A 13,654-nucleotide genomic window follows, 5' to 3' on the forward strand; every position below is an offset into this window, starting at 1 on the left:
CCTCACCTGGTCCCCTGACCCCAAGGTCATGGGGTGAGATGGAAGAACGGTCAAGAGAGTGAATTCAGTGATGCTCTTCAAGGAAAACCCCACACACAGATGCGGGAAAGCAAGAGCACACTAGAAATTACCTGTGAATAGCTCGGGAAATGTGTGTAGGTGTGGGCGGGTTAGCATGTGAATACAATGACCCCTGCTTCTGGAGACTCTGCAGACCACTGGTAAGTGGCATTTAATGAAAATGATCGCTGAAATAGTTAATACTTGTGCAGCCATTCTGCACATACAGTAACAACACGTTACATGTATATAGTGCTTACTGTGTGCCAGGCAGGCATTGCTATAGACACGTTAGGTATATATTAATTATATGCGTATTAAGTCGTTAAATCATCACATCAACTCTATGTACGGGGGAGGCGTATTCTTTGTTATTCCCATTTTTCAGAAGAGGAGGCCGAGGTATAGAGAGGAGCCACTTGCACCCACCATGACACAGACTCACAATTACCTGTCACAGGTCACACAACTACTAAGTGGGAGATAGGACTGGAATCTATAGATTTATCTCCTGGAGGGGACGTAGGGGATACGTGACATGGTGTCTGAAAATCACTACAAAGCAACTCCATCTTCATGAAACGGTGAGCAGAGACCAAAGCAAATGCTGAGCAAATGCTTGGAAGCAAAGCAACCACAGGGATGGCCTTCTTTCCTCAGTTCTTCTGGTTCTCAGCTCTTGCCCCAAGTTTCAACACTACTTTTCAACACTATTCAAACCGACAGGCACCGCTTACTTTCTCCCATTCCAGTCTTCAGAAAGTACATCTTTCAGGACCTTTGACAGGTTGCTTATTAGCTTGCTTTTCTCATATTCAGTGAGTAGATTTGGCGAACATTTGTTTATTCTTAGATTGTGACATGGCTGCTGGGTTTTCCTTCCTTGAAAGTCAGTGAGAATCAGCACACGTACGAAAACCCAGGGATTCTCAGTTACATGGCTATCAGAGCTTAGGCTTTGGAAGGGCATGACTGGCTTCCAGTTGTCTATGGTGTTGGTTTCTGCTAAGTGTCCAGGTCCCCTTTGGCGACGCATGAAGAATCTATCATCCATTAGACATTCAGAGGGCTCGGAATTGGACCGACCTGGATTTTAATCCTGGCTCTGCCAACTCCTGCTATTTAAGCTGGTCCTGTGGCTTTGCCACTGTATACCTCATCTTCCTCAGCTCTAAAATGATTATAGGAGTATCTACTTCATGTGGTATTTAGGAGAATTAATTGAAATTCTAATTATAAAGCATGTATCACAATGACTGGTGCATATTAAGTATTCAATAAATTATAGGTCTGATGGTATAAATTATAGCAATGATGATGATGGTGATTTAGTTGAACATGTTGGGAGCTTATGAGTATTTTCAGCTGGAAGTCTCAAGTCTTCTCAATTTCCCAAGCATTCCCCGTTCCCTTTATCTCCTCTCAACAGACCTATTTCCAACTGATGCTATCTCTGGCTTCTCTGTGGACATTTCTGATAAAGCGACCCAGGGGTGGGTATGCCTATTCAGGAGCCCCGGGGGCAACCCAGGTCTTCCAAGTTCTAGCACATCTGCCTTTGGTTCCTTCTCAGTCTGAAGTAGCTTGAGGTAAAGTAAGATGCTTTACACATCCCCAGACGCCCTTAAAATGTGAATTATCACAATTATCTTGCCTTTCTCAAGTCCATAGCTTTTATTTATTAGTTTTGCAAACATTAGGGAACAAAGACGATCATTTAGAAGCAACTAAATTTTCACTTAAACCATGCTGCACCATTTCTCCGGGTTGTATTACATAAAAACATTTACCAGGGAATGTCTTAATTCATTATTCAGCACACATTTGTGGAACGGCTGCCGTTCAGAGCACGAAGGGTGAGATGCAGGCAGAAGCATTATGGAAAGTCACAGAGAAAAGGGGTCAGGAGAGGTCATAGCTGCCCGAGTTGTTTTCCAGAAGGGATGCTATGATTAGGCCTTACCCTGTCTTTGTGGACACTTCATGATTCCCTTCTAAGTTCATTTCTCATCTCACCAAATGTATCCAGTGTTCTGTAAACACAGCTCGCACGTTCTTCCTTCCCTTTATTTCCTTTGGTGCTTCTTTGTGCTGTTTTCCCCATATCTGTGTCTCCAACTGCTGTGCATTCTTCAAGTCCGAACATCAGCACCAGCTTTTCAATTAAGCCTTCTTTGATATGCTTGAATAGGGGTCATTCTTTATTTTGAACCCATACAGCGTCTCGTCTTACCCGTCTTACGGTAACACCGCTTTTTTTTTTTTTTTTTTTTTTTTTTGGCCTTGTATTGACATTATTTATCTATTTATTTGCTCTCCAGGCTTGTAAACATCGTCAAGGAAGGATCTACCCACAATTCACTTTGAATTCTACACAATGCCGAGTCCATCACTTTGTATAAAGTAAGTACTCAGTTTTGGTAAATGAACCCATGGGTGAGTGAATGATGTGGAGCTGGAGATGAGATGTGGATACAAGGAGAGCAGGGGGTGTTGTGGCAGGCTGGGGGAAAGAAGAGCCCAGGATCCAGCGTGCAGTCTCCGTTCCCAGATTTGCCCCTGGAATCCCCGATTTGCAAGAGGAGGAGGGGCCAGCGATGGAGGAGAGGCTCCATATAATTTGTGCACTCACGGATGGGGGGCGGAGCCTGGGGCGGCAGGACACTGGGGCGGTGGCCTGCATTGCTCCTGGGAAGACTGCAGCCTGTCCACGCTGAGTCCAGAGTGTTCCATACCAGGCAGTAGCTTGTGATTAGTATGCTTTCTGTGTTCCCGGACAGAGCAGATGTCTGTCTGCTTTTTTTTCTGTTTAATGATGATGGCAAGTTCCCAATGATCAAGATCCCGTTTCACATTTTCTGAAATGCCTTGGCTGAGAAATCCTGTTTAGCCCAGTTCTGAGGCCCAGCCTCCTTCTTTGCAGGAATCTTTGCAGGAATCTTTGCAGATTCACGTGGACTGAGCGCCCGGTGGGCAGGGGTGGCCTCATCTAGCCTTGCTCAGGTGGAACGGGTAGTGGGCGGGGCGTGTTATAGGCACTGTCTCTCCGTAAGGATATTTGTTTGTTCTTCTGTATTCTTTTCCTCCAGCAAGAAGTAGAATGAAGACTTCTGCAGATCTTGTAAACCAATTGGTACAAGATAATATTTGGCATTTGAAATAGTTTCTTTTTATAAGTTTCTTTTTGGAAGGGGAAATATATTAGCTGCTACTTTAGTGATTAGTGAACAAGTCAATTAGATCCTTTCCTGTAACACATTGATTTTAGGGGTCCGCTGGTAATACAGATTGAGAGCCTGAAAAGCTGCCCCAAGATCTCAGAGCAATATATTTCCATAATTTTTTTTCCTGTGTTCCGTCCCCAGAACTTCACTGAGATGTAATTGACGTGTTACATTGTTTAAGATGTACAACGTGTTAAATTGTACACTTACATATTGCAAAATGATTACCACCAGAGCATTAGCTAATACTTCTATCGTTTCACATAATTACCATTTCTTTTTCTGGTAAGAACATTTAAGATTTATTCTCTTAGCATCTTTCAATATACATATACAATATAGTACAGTATTATTAGCTATAAACATCATGCTGTGCACCAGATCCCAGAACTTATTCATCTTATCACTGGAAGCTTTGAACTTTTTACCGACATCTCCCTGTTTCCTCCACTTGCCAGCCCCTTGTGCTAGGTTTTATTGAGATTCACAAATACATAGATTCTGTCCCCCAGAGCTTCCTAATCTAATCTGGCCCTGGAAATAAGTCATGCCGGTAAATAATTATGATACAAGTATCCTAGGAGAGAAACAGATAAGTTGCTGTGGGAGTTGAAAGAATTGAGAAATTACTTCTGATGTGTGGATAAATGAGGTAAGTCTTAGAAGACTTTGAAAATAGTATGTCCAATGACCTGGATCTTGAAATACAAGTGAGATTTTTAAACTTGTGACTATAGGGAGGGAACACAGAGATGGGACTGGAAAAATGCCCAGTGTGGACCCCCTTGTAGGTCTAGAAATCAATAAAATTTTACTTCATTTTCCAATTAGATTTGAAATTTCTGAAGTGTTTGTAACTCTTGGTCCTGGCACATGTTGGTGAACTATAAATGCCTGGTGATCATGGTAGTAGCTGCCTTCTGAAGTTTTATGTTCTTCGTGAAAGTGGAGACAGGATGTGTCAAGACTTAATCTTGAGTCATGGCTAATATTTGGAGGGAGAATCTTTTGAATCTTTTTTTTTGAAAGAGAGAGAGTGTGCGAGTTGGGGAGGGGTGGGGGGGGGCAGAGAGAGAGAGAGAGAGAGGGAATCCCAAACAGGCTCCAGTCTCAGCTCAGAGCCCACAGGGTCTATCCCATGACTGTGAGATCATGACCTGAGCCGAGATCAAGTGTTCAAGAATTGGACACTCAACCGACTGAGCCACCCAGGCGTCTGGAGACTGTTATATAACCAGTTGGTATGATGTGAGAACGGGCTGGAGTGTGTGTGTGTGTGTGTGTGTGTGTGTGTGTGTGTGTGATATACACATGTCGAACACAAGGATCCAAGGTTTTAAATGTGGAAATTAATTTCAGGTGTGCTTTGTGATCACTACAGAGAGGTCGTCATACTTTGGCTTCAATGTCAAGGATGAGGTTATTATTTGAGACAGAAATTAATAAATAGGTAGATGATAGACTAAGCATAGCAGCATGTGGGTATGGATATGTTAGAGATACTTTGTAAGTAGGACCCTACTTTGTAAGTAGGTTGATTCTCAAAGAGCTAAAACCCATTCAGTTGCCTTCTGGGTGGGTCATGGCTAAGCAACTTAGCATTGCTTCGTGGGTGGAAGAAAGGTGTTCATTCCCTTTGTTCTAAACCTTTGCTAACCAAGCAGTCTTCTGATTTATGATGAAGGATAACCTGAGCCAGGTACACATCTCTCAGGCTCACTCCTACAGCCTTAGGCAGCTTCTAAAATCATTTCAGACTTAGGTGTTCAGTTTTGAACCCTAAGAAAAACTGACAGGGCCTGAGCTTACTTATAAGTAACTGGTTCATGTTTAAAGTTGCTGGTGATCCATAAAATGATGCCTGTTTGGCATCTTGCCTGCTGGAAGGGATTTTATGTGACAGGACACAAAATTGGCTGACATGTTGGAATACTGTGATTTCAAGGGCTCTAGGGAAGATCGTTGCTCAAAAAAGTCTTTCTCCAACTTCTGCCTAATTTCACAAATATTCCAAAGTATCCTCCTTCTAGAATGTAGCTTTCTTCATGTTAAATTCTCCAAGAGTGGTTGATAATTATTTATATCTGTTAGTCAATAAAGGGTCTGGGATCATTGAAGAGAATGGCCACAAAATCAACAGGACCAGAGAAGAAATTTTGGGTTAAAGGTAGATAACTCCTCTGTCTTTTTTTTGCGGTAAAGTTAAGACTGTCAGTACCAACCATATCCTATTTATACTATTTTACGGTGTTAATAGTGTAGCTCAAAATGCTTGATAATGTCCCTACCTCTTCGGGAACAAGTAACTAAGGACTTTTTCTAAGTTCTGTCTTACAGTATTAACCTGACAACCTAATGAATAAATTCTTTGAGCTCTTCCAGGAGAAACGAAACATAGTTTTATCATTTAAAATGACTAAATGTGTGCTATAGCTTCTTTTTCTCAGGGCTCCAGCTTTGCTGGCTGTGCACACACGCCTTAAAAAAGTCCACCTAATAAAATGGCAGACTTTGTATAAGTGGCTTCTCTAAATTCTGGAGGAATCAATGCCAATGCCTTAGATTGTTTCTGTTGAGACAAGTCTTGTGCATAAGCTGGATGGTTGTTTTTTTTTTTTTTTTTAAGCAGGTGTCCAAATATCTGAATAGAATACTTGGTCCTTCAAAATATTCAGACAATGAAAATATCAAACCTATTTCATAATAAATAGCAATTTAATTAGATTTTAGAGGAATAGTCAAGAGACAAGGCTGTTAAATTTAATGGGGACACATTTTCAAAAGGAGGTAATCAGTGATGCCTAGAGAGACATCTGTAAGATTTCATCACTAGTTAGAGAGAAAACTTTACCTAAGACCCACGATTCCTGATTCATAGGCTAGTTCTATTTCCACTGCTTCCTGGTGTGGTGTCTGATTCATTTGTGTCACACTGAAGAGGGAGAGGGTGTCATTAGTCATGTTTTTCCCAAGGCCGACTGAAACCTGATGTAATAAAAACAGTACAGGAGACTTATGTGTCACTATTATGATGCCCATATGACAACCAAGCCCATAATGGAGAAATGGAACTTTGGGGGACTGTTTCCTCTGTCTGGAAGCAGCAAATTTGAAGAGCAGTTTGATTTGCACGTGTTAGAAACGGTGCTGTTAACTTGGCTTGTCAGAAATAACGACTGTGGATACATAACGCGACCTAGCTTGGGTACTCTGGTTTTCACAGGCCCAGAACTTGGACACTGAATTTTGGAAGTTAGAGAAGAAAGATTATTGTGATTTATTTATTTTTTTTAATGCTTTGAAATTCTATCAACCTAATTTACCCAGTCCTGAGGAGTTAGTTTAGCTGCTTTAACAACCGTCCTACTGGAGAATCATTTGTTCAAGATTGAAAACAGATAATAGGTTACTTGTGAAAAATTACAACTACAGTTTACACTTAGAAATCCCTACATATGAGAAGGGTGTATGGTTTGATGTTACCCAGTAAGCGACTGATGCCATAATGTGACTCCTGTAAAATGACCATGCCTACCCCCTCGTCACCAGCCTTGCTTCCTCTGGAGAGGGACAGAGCCTATGGCTTGCTCTTGATGGGGGGAGGACTGAGGGAGGAGAGCAGACTTCAGCGTCTCATGCCTATGAATTCCTACTTTGTAGTTGGAGTTTTGAGGGTAGAGGGTTTAGGTGAGGGAGGGAAGGCACATGGAGGGAAGATGTGTCCTGCCCTGTTGGGCCCGCCTTAAATTCCAGGGATGCTCAGTCAAGAATTTGACAATAGTAAGAGCCCCAGGCAGGCAATTATGCAATATCTAATGTTCCTAAGCTATTGTACTTATGTTAATCATACAGTCCTGGAACAGGAAGTGTGCTTGAAACGTTGGACATAATTTAAGCTAAGTAATTTTGCATTCAGTCTGTTCTCTGCCAAAGAGGAAGCTCAGGCTGGTGGCCAGACCAACCCTTGGAAGGGAACTAAGGGACAACTGAGGGGATCAGATTTTAACTTTCAGTGTGTTAGGTTCTTCCTCTGAGTGGAGCAGAGGAGACGTGGGGGGAGGGGGGAGCGGTCAGCTCCGGAGCTACCCAGAAAGTAGAGTGAAAGCTTTTCAAAGTAGTAAGTAACCCCCTGTCCATTCCCACTCCAATGTCAGAGCATCTAGGCCTGAAGATGATTCCTTTTATAGGCGCCACCAGCCCTGGGCAGCACCTCTGTTTGCTCCTTGCCCACCCCTTTCCGGGTGCTCTGAGAGTCCAGACTGGCAGCTCCTTTGTCACTGGATGTTGCACACAGCGTGACCTTTGGAACCCAGCTTGAACCAGGTGAGCAGAAAGGATACAGGTGACCTTCTGACATCAGCTTGCCAGTGCCTCAAGGGTCAGACCTGTGCTGTGCTCACTTTTAAAGAATCCGTGTTAGGATGATCTACCTGTTAGTGGAGCTAATCAGACACTTCTTTGTTGGCCCTTCTTGAATATTCCTGGGAGGCTCTGGGTTAGCAGACAGCTCATCTAGAGACCACTGGAAGGGGCCACCCAGGGTTCCTGTTACCTAATAGCCAACCCTCCCTCCCTCCTCACTGCCTCCCACATCTTATGGCTCTCTGTGTTTCTGCTGTGTGTTCTGAGTCCCAGGGTCTCTGGCATCCTTAAAACAAGCAAATGGCCACCTGACCCCACATCCAGGCTGGACCATCCCTGGGAAAGGATGGGCAGCCTCCACTCAGTGCAGGCTGTCCCCAGGGGAGCTTACCAGAATTTTGGAAGCCTGGGGTGGGGAGTAAACAAACACTGCTCTCCTTGCTCTTCTGGAAAGAAACAGCATGGGCAGTTTTGCCGGGGGATTGCTCAGTTTTTGACAGGGGTTTGTGTGGAGTTGTGGAGACACCAGACTGTTGGGAAAAGCCTTCCCTTCCTCTTTGTTTCCTGTGCCACTCAGTGATGTTTCTTTTTTTAAAAATTTATTTTTATTTTTAATGTTTTATTTATTTATTCTGAGAGAGAGAAGGAGGGGCAGAGAGAAAGGGGGAGAGAGAATCCCAAGCCGGCTCTGCACTGTCAGCATAGAGCCTGACGTGGGTCTCAATCCCACAGACTGTGAGATCATGATTTGAGCCCAAATCAAGGGTTGGATGCTTAACTGACTGAGCCACCCAGACGCCCCTCAGTGATGTTTCTTAAGCTCTTGCGTTAGATGGTTTTGGTGGGAAACGTGGCCCAGCCCAGACTCTGCCCTCTGGTGCAGCCTGCATAGGGTATCTCGGTAACATGGCCGGTAGGAGGAGTGTGGCTGGGTTCCTTGTATTGGTGCTGCTCTGTTAGCAACAGAAACGCAAACGGTCTCAGGTGGGAGATGAGAATGGTAACAGGAAAGCTATTTCTTTTCATTTCCCCAGGAGTTACAGATTCTGAGCAGAATTGCTAAAGGCCTCTCCAATTTGGAGGCATAACACTTTGGTAACATGTTGGAAGAGAGCCTATTGATTAATAAATGTGATTGGGACACAAAAGCACAGAAACCTGGGTATCGCTTTCATTCCGCACAATAATCACATAGCAAAACATCACTTCTTGGGGGGGCCTGAATGCTGAAGCAGCAGGCTTCCAATTAGAATGCGTTCTTACAGCTTCTGCAATGGTACCCGTGTGTGTGGAAGGACGTTGGCAGGGCTGCTTGGGCAGGGGAGGGATTCCTGGCGGGGCTCCAGCCTTTGGGATGGGCCTGGGTCTGGGTGCTGTCCTCATGGTTTTCCAAAAGGGCAGGAGCACAGTTTGAGAACCCCTGCTTTTCACAGCACTTCCTTGAAGTAGCCTCTTCCCTATTAATCAAAACATGAAACCACCTGTGCTCAGCACCCAGGCTTGTCACTGTCCTTAAACACACTTGCACACACTCGTGCACACACACACACATTTGCATGCACACACCTTTGCTGAAGGTGTTCTCTGCAACCATTCCACGGTCATACTTCTGATGTTTGTCCCACTGTGTGACAATTAGAAACTAATAGCAAGCTGTTGAGTGTCAGCCAGGTTATCAGATGCTGGACTTTATCTACATGAACCCATTAATTCTTCACATTCTTGCTAGGTAGCGACTCTTAGCATCCCTCCTTTACAGATGAGGAAACAGAAGCTTAGAGAAATTACATGATTGGCCTCAGTCCATGAAGCTAGTAAGGGGCTGAGCGGAGTTCTGAAGTCAGGTCTCTGTACCACTCCACCGTATTTTGATGTAAGAGACATGCAAGGGTGTGAGGGGGTAGACCTCCCAGGGACCTCACAGCCCCTTCACAGGGACTCTCCTGGGCTGCACTGCCGGTAAGTCTGCCCTCAGAGATGCTCGTCTGTACTGGGTCCCATTGCTGCTGCCCTAGAAAGTTCTAGTTCCATGACTGCAGACGTTGGGGATGGGGCTGCTGTATGTTTTGGTTTGTATTCTTGAGATCTTCTTGTCTCGTATGGGTCACCCCCTTCCCGCCTATCTCTGGCAGTGGTGGAGATGAGTGGAGAGAGGTTCTGTCTACAAAGGGAACCAAATCTGCTCATTGTCACTTACTCACCCACCCACTCACTCACATATTCATTAAATACATCTTTGGGCCCCTTTTTCCTTGGTGTGTGATGCACTGTGGATAGAAGCCTGGAACTCTGGGAGAATTGGTCAGACTGGAGAGGACATGCATTATTCATGTACCCTATCTGAAGACTCCCTTTTCGTGGTTTGAGGGTGACAATGCCAACCTCAAGAAAGAGATGAGAGTATCAAATGAGAGAATATACAGTGAAAGTAGTCCATAAACTTTAAGTGCTAAAGCAATAAAAACCATTGCTTCATTTATATCTTAATGTGTTACCAAGATGGGACCTTTTCTCAGCTCCCATGATGCCAGCCAAGAATCAGCATCCATTCTCCTTGCTGATGGCAAGAGCTCCTGAATTTCAGGAGCTCCTGAAATTCAATACATTAGAGCTCCTGAAATTCAAACCCAAATAGTATTTGAGTTCCTAGTAGGCTCAAATACGCAGTCTTAATCCATGAAAGTGCACTGAATGACGAATCAGTGCCCAGGACCCAGTTCGGCTCCTGCCTGCCTTGCTCTAGAGCAAAAATGGCAACATTTTCTATATATTCTATGCAGTTTACCTTTTCAACTTAGTTGTGTTTCAAGGACACCTTTCCAAGGATAGCCTTTCCTTTGCCACTCTAAGACCATTTTATTCTTTTTAACAGTTACGTAGTATTTTGTTACATGGTTTAGCATCCTGTATTTAATCAGTCCCCTAGTCTTAGGTATGTGTATTGCTTCTGACTGTCCCCATTGAAAATGAGGCTTTAATGAAAATCTTTGTACACATATTTGTGTTTGTATCTCTGTCAGATGCAAGTGAGATTATGAGTTGGAGGGAATTTACGTTTTATATTTTGTCCGATGCTGTCATTTATCTTCCAAAAAGGTTGTACCAAATTATACTATCTTACGCTGTATGTAGGAGTTCTCCACATTCCTGCCGACACAGGCTATTATCGCTCTATAAAAACATTTGACAAATTTATGGACAAAGTTCATATTTCGTTATTTACTTTGTGTTTAATTGTTAACAAGACTGAGCGTGGTTTCTTTTTTTGGCATTTTTATTTCTTCTGTAAATTGCTGCTTTCTGTACAGCTATTTTTCTACGTGTTGTTGGTATTTTTCTTCACTGCGTTGTGGGAGGTCTCTAGGTGTTTTGAATGTTAAGATTTATTTGTGAAGTGTATTACCAGGGTTTGCCTTTCTGAATTGTTGAATAAATTGCCTCTTACTTGTGTTAATAGGTATTAACCTCTGCTCCCTGACAAGCTCTTTGGGTCATAAGATTCCCTTCTTCTTTTGGCATGGGAGATACAGAGTCTTGGCAAGGAAGTTTTGAGAGGTATCTACCCTATAGAATGATGCCACGGGACTTTGGAAAAAGCATAAACTTTAGACACAAGTAGTCTGATGTTGAGTGTTGATCCTGTCATTTACCAGCTGGGTGACCTTGGGAGAGTTGCTTAACCTCTGTCAGCTTTTGCTTCCTTATTGTGAGATGGGATATCTGCCTTCTCTGAGTACCATATCTATCCCCAAAGCCTGGAGATGTTTAGAAGTCCCTCTTCTTAGAGGTCTGTGGCATATAAAGGGTTTCAGAAGGACAAACCTCTTGCATAGACCACTGAGATCTGGGAATGTTGAACTCCTTTTGCTAAATTGGCAAATTAGGCTTTTTCTGTTTTTTTTTTTTTTTTTAATTGAACTGATTAACGTAAAAGAAAACTTACAGATATTTTATGAATTTTGACAGTTATATGCAGTTATATGACAGTTATATGTAGTTACCACCCAAAATAAGATATGTAAAGCTTCTGTCTCCCTCAGAAAATTCTCTATACCCTTTATACCCTGGATAACTTTCTGGTTGATCACAATGTATTCATTTTTCTTATATTTGGATTTTTTATAAATGGAATCACACCATAGATGTTCATTTGTGTCCGGATCCTTTCACTCAACATGATTTGAGAATCATTCATGCTGTTGCGTATATCAGTACCTTGGTCCTTTTAATCACAGAGTGTAACGTTTCTTTGCAGGGGGATACCACAATTCACTTATCCATTCTCTTGTTGATGGATGTTTGGGTGGTTTCCAGTTTGGACTAGTATGGGTAAGGCTGCTGTAAACATTCTCATACAAGTCTTTTGGTGGGTATATGTTTTCATTTATTTTGGGTACTAGAGTGGACTGTTTGAGCCAAGTATATGTTTAGTTCCATCGGAATCTTTCCAACGGGTTTTCTGAAGTGCTGCCACCAATTCTACAGTCCCACCTGCAACGTTAGAGAATCCCACTTGGTGTTTTGAGCCTTTTTGATTCTAGTCCTTCTAGAGGGTGTGGGATTCTAGTCCTTCTAGCTACCACAGTGGTAGCTCCCTGTGGTTTGGCAAGTTGAGATTTAATGTCAGTTTCCGTGGTGAGATCTCTGTCCATACCCGTGTGCCTTTCCCTTTTTCCATGTGTGTTGGCTCTCCAGTGAGATTTGAAAGTCTGTGAGGGCAGAGGCTCAGCCTAACATACGTTCCTCAAATTCTGGACTACACCAAACACAAGGCAGGGAACAGAGTGGGTACCTAATTTCTTGTCGGTTGATTTCTTGCTACTAAGAAACATGTGTAGACTGTTTTGTAAGGAAGGCAGATGAGAAGGGCTGACACCACCAACTGCTTTCCAAATGCTTGCAACTTGTTGGTTTCCTTGGAGGCGGTTCTCAAGTATCTTAGGAGAGACTGGTTCTGAATCTCTCCCCTCCCTGTCCCATCCTCTCTCTCTGACAATCAGGTAATTAGTCAGGGCTTCTCAGTAGCTCCTGGGTGTGGGTGGCAACTTTCTGTGTCAAGGGCTCTTCAGCCGTAGCAAGTTCAAGAAGGCAGAGAAACAGGTGAGTGAGATCTCTTATCAGTCAGCTTCCCTTTCCTATCTCAGTTGGCCTCTTCCCTGCACTTTCCCCTTGATTGATGCTATAGAGTGCCATGAAAATGGTTCTTTTTTTGATTTTTAGAGGGTTTTTTTTTTTGGTCCTCTGGCCTAACTATATTCCCATTTAAAAAATGAAATGGACAAATGAAATTATCCACAACGTGAATTTTTTTTCAAGAATTTGAAGAAGATAGAAGACTACAGGTAATGTAAAACTTTTCTGAAGATGGTCACAGATTGCATAATCACTTCATTCACTCTCTCAATGTTGTATCAGAGAATCCCTCCCATGAAGCTCTTTCCTTTGTTAGAAATCAGACTTTTTTTCCCCCGTGAAAGTAGTGGGGGTGTCTGGCATAGTGGAGAGCATCTCAGCCAGGACTCTGTAGTGCAGGCTTTGGTAAGACCTTATGTCAGGACTTGGGACAAGGTGCAGACCTCCCAGCTTTCATGGCTTCCTGTTGGAGGAGGTCATCAAGAAGAGGATGTGACCACAGGTAGACCAGAAAGCTGGCCCCAGGCAAACGGAGGCTCTGCAGCCCCTTCCCTGCCCTTGAATGTATCTTCTGCCTACTACTCCCACAGTGGTGACCATTTTCAAGGGCACAGCCTTGAAAGCCAGGTGTTGCTGGGACCATTTGGACTATACGTGTGTCTGTATAAACTTCTAAGGTTCTTGCGGGCAGATGGGGAGGTTTACTCGTCTGGTGACGAACCTCCTATGTAGGTTCCTTTGCATATTAAAATCACCACCCTCAAACCTGCAGAGAGCTGCCTCTTTCTGAGGATCCGGTTTCGGATTTCACCCGGGAAATTCCTGAGGTTGCGAACCAAGATCTACCTGTCAAACCCCTAATCTGACAGTTGGGA

At 43.4% G+C, this 13,654-nt stretch overlaps 1 long non-coding RNA gene across 1 annotated transcript in view; it reads left to right on the top strand.

Moving 5' to 3' along the window:
* Positions 1-2,379: 2,379 nt before the first annotated feature.
* Positions 2,380-13,654, top strand: part of LOC132666657 (uncharacterized) — a 297,042-nt gene continuing 285,767 nt past the window's right edge. The window contains exon 1 of the long non-coding RNA XR_013555383.1: positions 2,380-2,463. This is a non-coding gene — a long non-coding RNA (uncharacterized LOC132666657). The remainder of the gene's footprint in view (positions 2,464-13,654) is intronic.

Source organism: Panthera onca, chromosome B2 (assembly GCF_046562875.1).
Source record: "Panthera onca isolate mPanOnc1 chromosome B2, mPanOnc1 haplotype 2, whole genome shotgun sequence".
Lineage (NCBI taxonomy): Eukaryota > Metazoa > Chordata > Mammalia > Carnivora > Felidae > Panthera > Panthera onca.